The 7,252-nt window shown below is 45.6% G+C and overlaps 1 long non-coding RNA gene across 1 annotated transcript; it reads left to right on the forward strand.

The window, feature by feature from the left end:
- The first annotated feature begins 4,598 nt into the window (after positions 1-4,598).
- On the forward strand, positions 4,599-5,904 carry LOC132885943 (uncharacterized). The gene is made up of 3 exons (XR_009654643.1): positions 4,599-4,695; positions 5,194-5,458; positions 5,797-5,904. It is a non-coding gene; the product is annotated as an uncharacterized LOC132885943 (long non-coding RNA).
- The last annotated feature ends 1,348 nt before the right edge of the window (positions 5,905-7,252 follow it).

Raw genomic sequence — 7,252 nt, forward strand, 5'->3', positions numbered from 1 at the left:
CTCTCGAGGTTTCTTCCTCATGTCGTCTGATGGAGTTTTTCCTTGCCACTGTCACCACAGGCTTGATCATTGGGGATAGATTAGGGATAAAATTAGCTCATGTTTAAAGTCCTTAAATTTCTGTAAAGCTGCTTTGTGACAATGTCTATTGTTAAAAGCGCTATAAAAATAAACTTGACTTGACTTGATAAACAAAAAATGGTTTAAAAAAACATATTTTAGATTCTTCAAAGTAGCCACCGTTTAGCCCCCCCCCCCAGGCCTACAGGAATGACAGACCGAACAAAAAATAAGAGATATAAAAATTTAGATCAACAGAGATAAGAGAATTAAAAGAGCAATGACAAAAAAAGACAAAAGGCAGGAAAGGTAAACAAAAAAAACCCTTGTTATACTGATACAATGATCATGATGCAAAAGGAGATCAAGAGAAAAAGCAAAACCCCATCATCCCCCAGCCACCAGCAAAGCAGGCAGGCACCAACGGGCACACATTGCCACACCCAACACCTCAGACGGACCAACACAGCAGTGGGCATGAGGTTGGAGCCATCACCAGTGCACAGCTTTGTCCTTACTCTGCACTGTGACTACCTCAGGTCATCTCTCCAGCACAGTGGTCCACAGTATGTGGGGGATGGTTGGTGATCCAGGCATTAGATTAGATTAGATTAGATTAGATTAGATTAGATTAGATTAGATTAGATTAGATTAGATTAGATTAGATTAGATTAGATTAGATTAGATTAGATTAGATTAGATTAGATAAAACTTTATTGATCCCTTTGGGAGGGTTCCCTCAGGGAAATTAAGATTCCAGCAGCATCATTACAGATAAACAGAGAAAAGAAATAAAGAAAAACTTCTAGATAAATTAAAATGAATTAAGTATTTACATATACAAATATAAAAAGAACAAGATATGGGGAAGAGAGGAAGGGGGGAGAGAGAGGAGGGGGGAAAAGGGAAAAAGGGGGGCAGCAGGAGAGATATTGCACTTTATATTGCACGTTATATTGCACATTGTCCGGTATTGCTTATTGTTAGGCTAGGCTACTGCTTCTTCCCATCCTCTGTTCTCCTGTTACCCCTCCTCCCCCCCAGAGAGGAGTTGTACAGTCTGATGGCATGAGGGACAAAGGAGTTTTTGAGTCTGTTCGTCCTGCACTTGGGAAGGAGCATTCTGTCACTGAACAGACTCCTCTGGTTGCTGATGACGGTGTGCAGAGGGTGACTGGCATCGTCCATGATGTTCAATAGTTTGTCCATAGACCTCTTCTCTGCCACCGTCACCAGAGAGTCCAGCTTCATGCCGACCACAGAGCCGGCCCGCCTGATCAGTTTGTCCAGCCTGGATGTGTCCTTCTTGGATGTGCTGACCCCCCAGCACACCACGGTGTAAAACAGGACACTGGCGACCACAGACTGATAGAACATCCACAGGAGTTTCCTGCAGATGTTAAAGGACCGCAGCCTCCTAAGGAAGTATAGCCTGCTCTGTCCCTTCCTGTATAAGTGATTGGTGTTGCAAGTCCAGTCCAGCTTGCTGTCCAGCCACAGCCCGAGGTACTTGTAGGAATCCACAGCCTCCACCTCGACTCCCTCGATCAGAACTGGTCGCGACCTTGGTCTGGACCTCCCAAAGTCAATGACCAGCTCCTTGGTCTTCGAGGTGTTGAGCTGCAGATGGTTCCTGTTGCACCACACAGCAAAGTCCCTCACCAGGCTCCTATACTCCTCCTCTCTGTCGTCACTGATACACCCAACGATGGCTCTGTCATCAGCAAACTTCTGAATGTGACACAGCTCCGAGTTGTAGCAGAAGTCCGTAGTGTACAGGGTGAAGAGAAGAGGGGCCAGCACCGTGCCCTGGGGTGCTCCGGTGCTGCTAATCACAGTGTCAGATGGGATGTCCTTCAGCCTGATGTACTGCAGCCTGTCAGTGAGGTAGCTGGAGATCCAGGTGACCAGGCAGGGATCCACTCGCATCCTGTTCAGTTTGTCCTGAAGCAGTAGGGGCTGGATGGTGTTGAAGACACTCGAGAAGTCTAAGAAGAGGATCTTCACTGTGCCATTTCCTTTATCCAGATGCAAGTGGGCTCGGTGTAGCAGGTAGAGGATGGCATCTTCCACACCAACACCTGCCTGGTACGCAAACTGCAGACAGTCCTGGGCATGTTGTACCTGGGATCTGAGGAGGCTGAGGAAGAGCACCCTCTTCCAGGAGCATTTGTTCTTTTCCCTGTCAACAGGTAGCCATGCTGAGTTGTTAAGTGGGAAGAGGTGTGGACCTGGGCTGTGTATTATTAAATATTGGCACCATGGTTCCACAGCAGGTGTACAGTGCTTGTGTGGCGTATTGAGATTGTAACATTCTTTAGCAGGCAACGGTCAAGACTGAACCTGGAGCATGTTGGTGCCCAGCCTCACTGGCCCACGCACTGCCCCAGCCAGGATCATGCAAGCCGCCAGACGTAGCAATGCACACCACCGGCCGCCCCATTTCCACACCAGCGCCCAGCCGCCAAGCCATCAGCTGGGAGAGGGCAGAGCATCAACTTGAATTGGCCCCATGCTTTGTTAAGAAAAGAAATTGTGTGATATACACCCCAGATAGCAGAGGGACGTTGAAACGGCGCCGATTCTTGGTCAGAATGGTCGGTTTCCGTCGTAAGTCAGAAAATCAACGCTGAAACGGCGCCGTGAAACGTCGATTTCTCCGCCGTCGGAGAAGGTCAATTTATCACTGTTGAATCACCGTGGGTAAAGGTTGATCTGTCGACCGTCAGAGAAGGTTGAATATACAATGTTGAACCATCGTCACTTTTGCCAGCCAGTTTTCAACATTGGTAGGATGAGCAACTAATTGTTCAAAATATAAATTCTGGCCCGTAGCCAGGGGGGATCGGAGGGTTCATTCGATCCCCCCCGGACACACACGCCCCTCAAGATTACTCAAGATTTATTCATTTGTTCATGTCCGATGAATATACATTGATTCACATTTAAATTTACAATATCAAATCCAGACTAGGGGCAGCACGGTGGTGTAGTGGTTAGCGCTGTCGCCTCACAGCAAGAAGGTCCGGGTTCGAGCCCCGTGGCCGGCGAGGGCCTTTCTGTGTGGAGTTTGCATGTTCTCCCTGTGTCCGCGTGGGTTTCCTCCGGGTGCTCCGGTTTCCCCCACAGTCCAAAGACATGCAAGTTAGGTTAACTGGTGACTCTAAATTGACCGTAGGTGTGAATGTGAGTGTGAATGGTTGTCTGTGTCTATGTGTCAGCCCTGTGATGACCTGGCGACTTGTCCAGGGTGTACCCCGCCTTTCGCCCGTAGTCAGCTGGGATAGGCTCCAGCTTGCCTGCGACCCTGTAGAAGGATAAAGCGGCTAGAGATAATGAGATGAGATGAGATGAGATGAGATGAGATGAGATGAGACACCCCAGATAGCAGAGGGACGTTGAAACGGCGCCGATTCTTGGTCAGAATGGTCGGTTTCCGTCGTAAGTCAGAAAATCAACGCTGAAACGGCGCCGTGAAACGTCGATTTCTCCGCCGTCGGAGAAGGTCGATTTATCACTGTTGAATCACCGTGGGTAAAGGTTGATCTGTCGACCGTCAGAGAAGGTCGAATATACAATGTTGAACCATCGTCACTTTTGCCAGCCAGTTTTCACCATTGGTAGGATGAGCAACTAATTGTTCAGAATATAAATTCTGGCCCGTAGCCAGGGGGGATCGGAGGGTTCGTTCGATCCCCCCCCCGGACACACACGCCCCTCAAGATTACTCAAGATTTATTCATTTGTTCATGTCTGATGAATATACATTGATTCACATTTAAATTTACAATATCAAATCCAGACTAGGGGTGGCACGGTGGTGTAGTGGTTAGCGCTGTCGCCTCACAGCAAGAAGGTCCGGGTTCGAGCCCCGTGGCTGGCGAGGGCCTTTCTGTGTGGAGTTTGCATGTTCTCCCCGTGTCCGCGTGGGTTTCCTCCGGGTGCTCCGGTTTCCCCCACAGTCCAAAGACATGCAGGTTAGGTTAACTGGTGACTCTAAATTGACCGTAGGTGTGAATGGTTGTCTGTGTCTATGTGTCGGCCCTGTGATGACCTGGCGACTTGTCCAGGGTGTACCCCGCCTTTCGCCCATAGTCAGCTGGGATAGGCTCCAGCTTGCCTGCGACCCTGTAGAACAGGATAAAGCGGCTAGAGATAATGAGATGAGATGAAATCCAGACTAATCAAAAAAGAAAAGTAGACTAAGTGAGGACGAGTTAGAAAAACGGGTTCATTTCTCCTATGTTTATGTTTACACGTTTTGTTCAGACTGCTTTACACCCCAATCCAGTGGGTGGCGGTAATGCCCCCATTAGACCCCTTTCACTGACGTCACCCGAAACCGGAAGTAAACAAACCCTGCGCCATATTGGAAGACCAACAAACTCGTGATTAGGGGGAAATAACGGCAGCGTGCGGTATGTGAACCTACGAGGCACTTGGTTCATCAAAAGCCTACAATGGTAAACTTTTGTGCTGTGTTAGGGTTCTAACAAAGCTGATGGGAAAGGTGAAAAGAAGTCAGCTGTGATTGAGACACAAGCAAACCAAGGAGCTTTCTGCCAGGAGACAGAGAGAGGATTTAGCTGCTTTATGCAGAGCAGATCTGAATACTTCAAGTCTATTTTGTTACTGGTAAGTCACTAGGCTAGAGTGTTGTAGAACATTTTTTTAAATGTCTAAATTAGAAGATTTGAAGTGTGCTCGTGTATTTGGGGGGTACGGGAGTAGGGGGCCAGATGAAGTCCACCTTTGGGGAAAAAAGATTCCCCCCCCCCCCCCCCCCCCCATGCTGGCTACGGGCCTGAAATTGCCACTGTTTGTCTTATCCTGCTTACACATAGATACGAGTAAATGGTATAAGTGATAATGATAAGTAAATGATAAAAAAAAGAACAAAAACCAGTTTACTTTCTTAACTCAGCAATGGATTTGACCTTCTATCTTTGAAAGTTTTTTTGCAAATAACTTAACATTTCCAAGATGATCATAAATTAATTCTAAGAAGATTGAAAGTGTTACAAAACCTGCATCTTATACCTAACTGGTGGGAATGGTGGTGTTACAACTTATCCTGGTGTTACTTTCATACCCGGTGTCTCTCATCTCTGTTGTATTGACTTTCATTTCAAGGCATGATATAAAAAAGGGCCAGTACGTATACGTAGCGATATGTCGTTGGATGTCCCACGCTGTCCCATAATGCAGTGCGATTACCACTGCTGTTTACTGGATGACGTCATTTTCGTTATATACCTGGGTGCACGTGAAACTCCCACACCACTCGGTTGGATCGTGACTCTCTTGTGGATCGGCCTGCTGTTACGCTTGGACCATTGAAACAACATTGAGAAAAACACTGGACCACGCTACATTTTCATTCATCCCTGGACATCTGGTACGTACCATTATTCAGTCACTATTAATAAAGGGAATTTCGAATACAATTTCAAGTAGTTTAAGAAGTTATGATGAACTTCAGTCATATCACGCGTTGGAGAAATTTCCCTCAACTAGTATCCATTTGAAACAACAACAATGCAGATGCATTATTCAATCGAAAAACGAGTCGAAGTAGTTGTCTTGTTGGAGTGAAAACTTAGCGTTGGTGTGAAAACTTACCGTTTAAATCGAGCATGTAGGCCTAGGTCGCATGTCGTTTTGAGCTGACCTGTTCTTTTGTGTAGCCTCATTATTGTCTCATTATTGTCTTCATGCTACATTTTATTCTATCAGGTGTCTACCTTAGCCCTTTGTGGAGGAACCGACGTAGGGGTCACAGTGAGGCGGATGCTGCGTAGCCTCCTGGTCAACAGCTTGGCCAGCCAATTTAACTGGGCTGGAAAGGGGGAAAAACCTGCGTTTAAGGACACCAAGATCCATGATGTCCTGTTTGGTAGGTTATGCATGTGCACAAAGCTGTAAAAGAGGGTAAAATAGTAAGCTGTCGCAAGTACTTGCACACTACTTCTAAACGTTCTTTGATAACTCCTTCACTAACTGTAACATTACGATTATAACGACAACAAACATATTGTGAAAGATACAAAGGATTAAAAAGGATTAAGAAACTCACCAGGCGCCTTACTCAGAAAAAGCAGGTGTGCAGGCAAGTCCAGGGAGGCTGACTGAGTGACGAACGGTCCGGTAGTGGCATTTCTATTTCCGCTTTGTGTCAATGGGGAAATTAAAATGTTTTTTTTTTTTTTAATCCCGTTTAAATTGTCACAAGATTCACATCTATGGTTTCTGATTTTTACATATATTTTCTGTACTAGTACCATTACTTGCCACCTACCACTAGAGTGTGACGTGCATAGTCTTAACAACTCAAACTTTAACAATTATCACCATGCAAAGTCTCAATGTTGTTTTGTTCTTTTTCTTTCAGATGCTCTACAAAAGCAGCTGCCAGGGAGCACACATGCTACTTTTAGTGACGCAATCAAGAAGTGGCTTAAGTATGCGCCAGAGAGAGAGGGAGGGATGAGGAGATGTGAGGTAGGGTGGCATTTAGAAACCCATAGCCTACTGCTGATTTTCTTTATCAATGCTGCATCAAATTAATTTTGGTTATGTTTTTCTGTTTCCATGTACAGGTGTCTGCGCCGCAGGAGGAATAGGCCACAATTATAAATTATAAATAAATCATAAAATGTTTCTAAGAACTTGTTCAAGTGTGTTCTGTTCCTTATAAATGTTAAAAGTTATGCCTCATTAGATAGCTTGACAAACATTAGGAGAGGTGCATTGTTGCATGCATTTTTATATCCTGTTGTACATAAAACAGGACGTAGCCTACGCACATTGATATAAATTAAGTTTCACTTTCATGGTTGAAGTATGCATGTGTGTGTTCATCCTAGGCAAGAGCCCTGATGCTTTATTGTTAGCTAGTTTAATTTAGCCTGTTTTGCTTAATTTGTAGCCTTCCTGTTGTACATAAACCAGGAAGTAAAGTTGGATGAATCATCGCCGAAAATTAAACTATAAATCGACCGAAATCCGTAGTTGAATAAAGGGTGAAAGGGGGTCTATTCTCTGTCGGCCACCATCCACTTTTCAACGTCGTTTCAACGCAAACTCGTATGAGCAAAGCGGTGTTGAATCAACGCCGGTGATCCACGATGATTCGACAGCGTATGGTCGAAGAACATGCCGATGATTCCCCATCGAATCAACGCCCTTTTGC

This window comes from Neoarius graeffei, chromosome 5, assembly GCF_027579695.1.
Source record: "Neoarius graeffei isolate fNeoGra1 chromosome 5, fNeoGra1.pri, whole genome shotgun sequence".
NCBI classification, from domain to species: domain Eukaryota; kingdom Metazoa; phylum Chordata; class Actinopteri; order Siluriformes; family Ariidae; genus Neoarius; species Neoarius graeffei.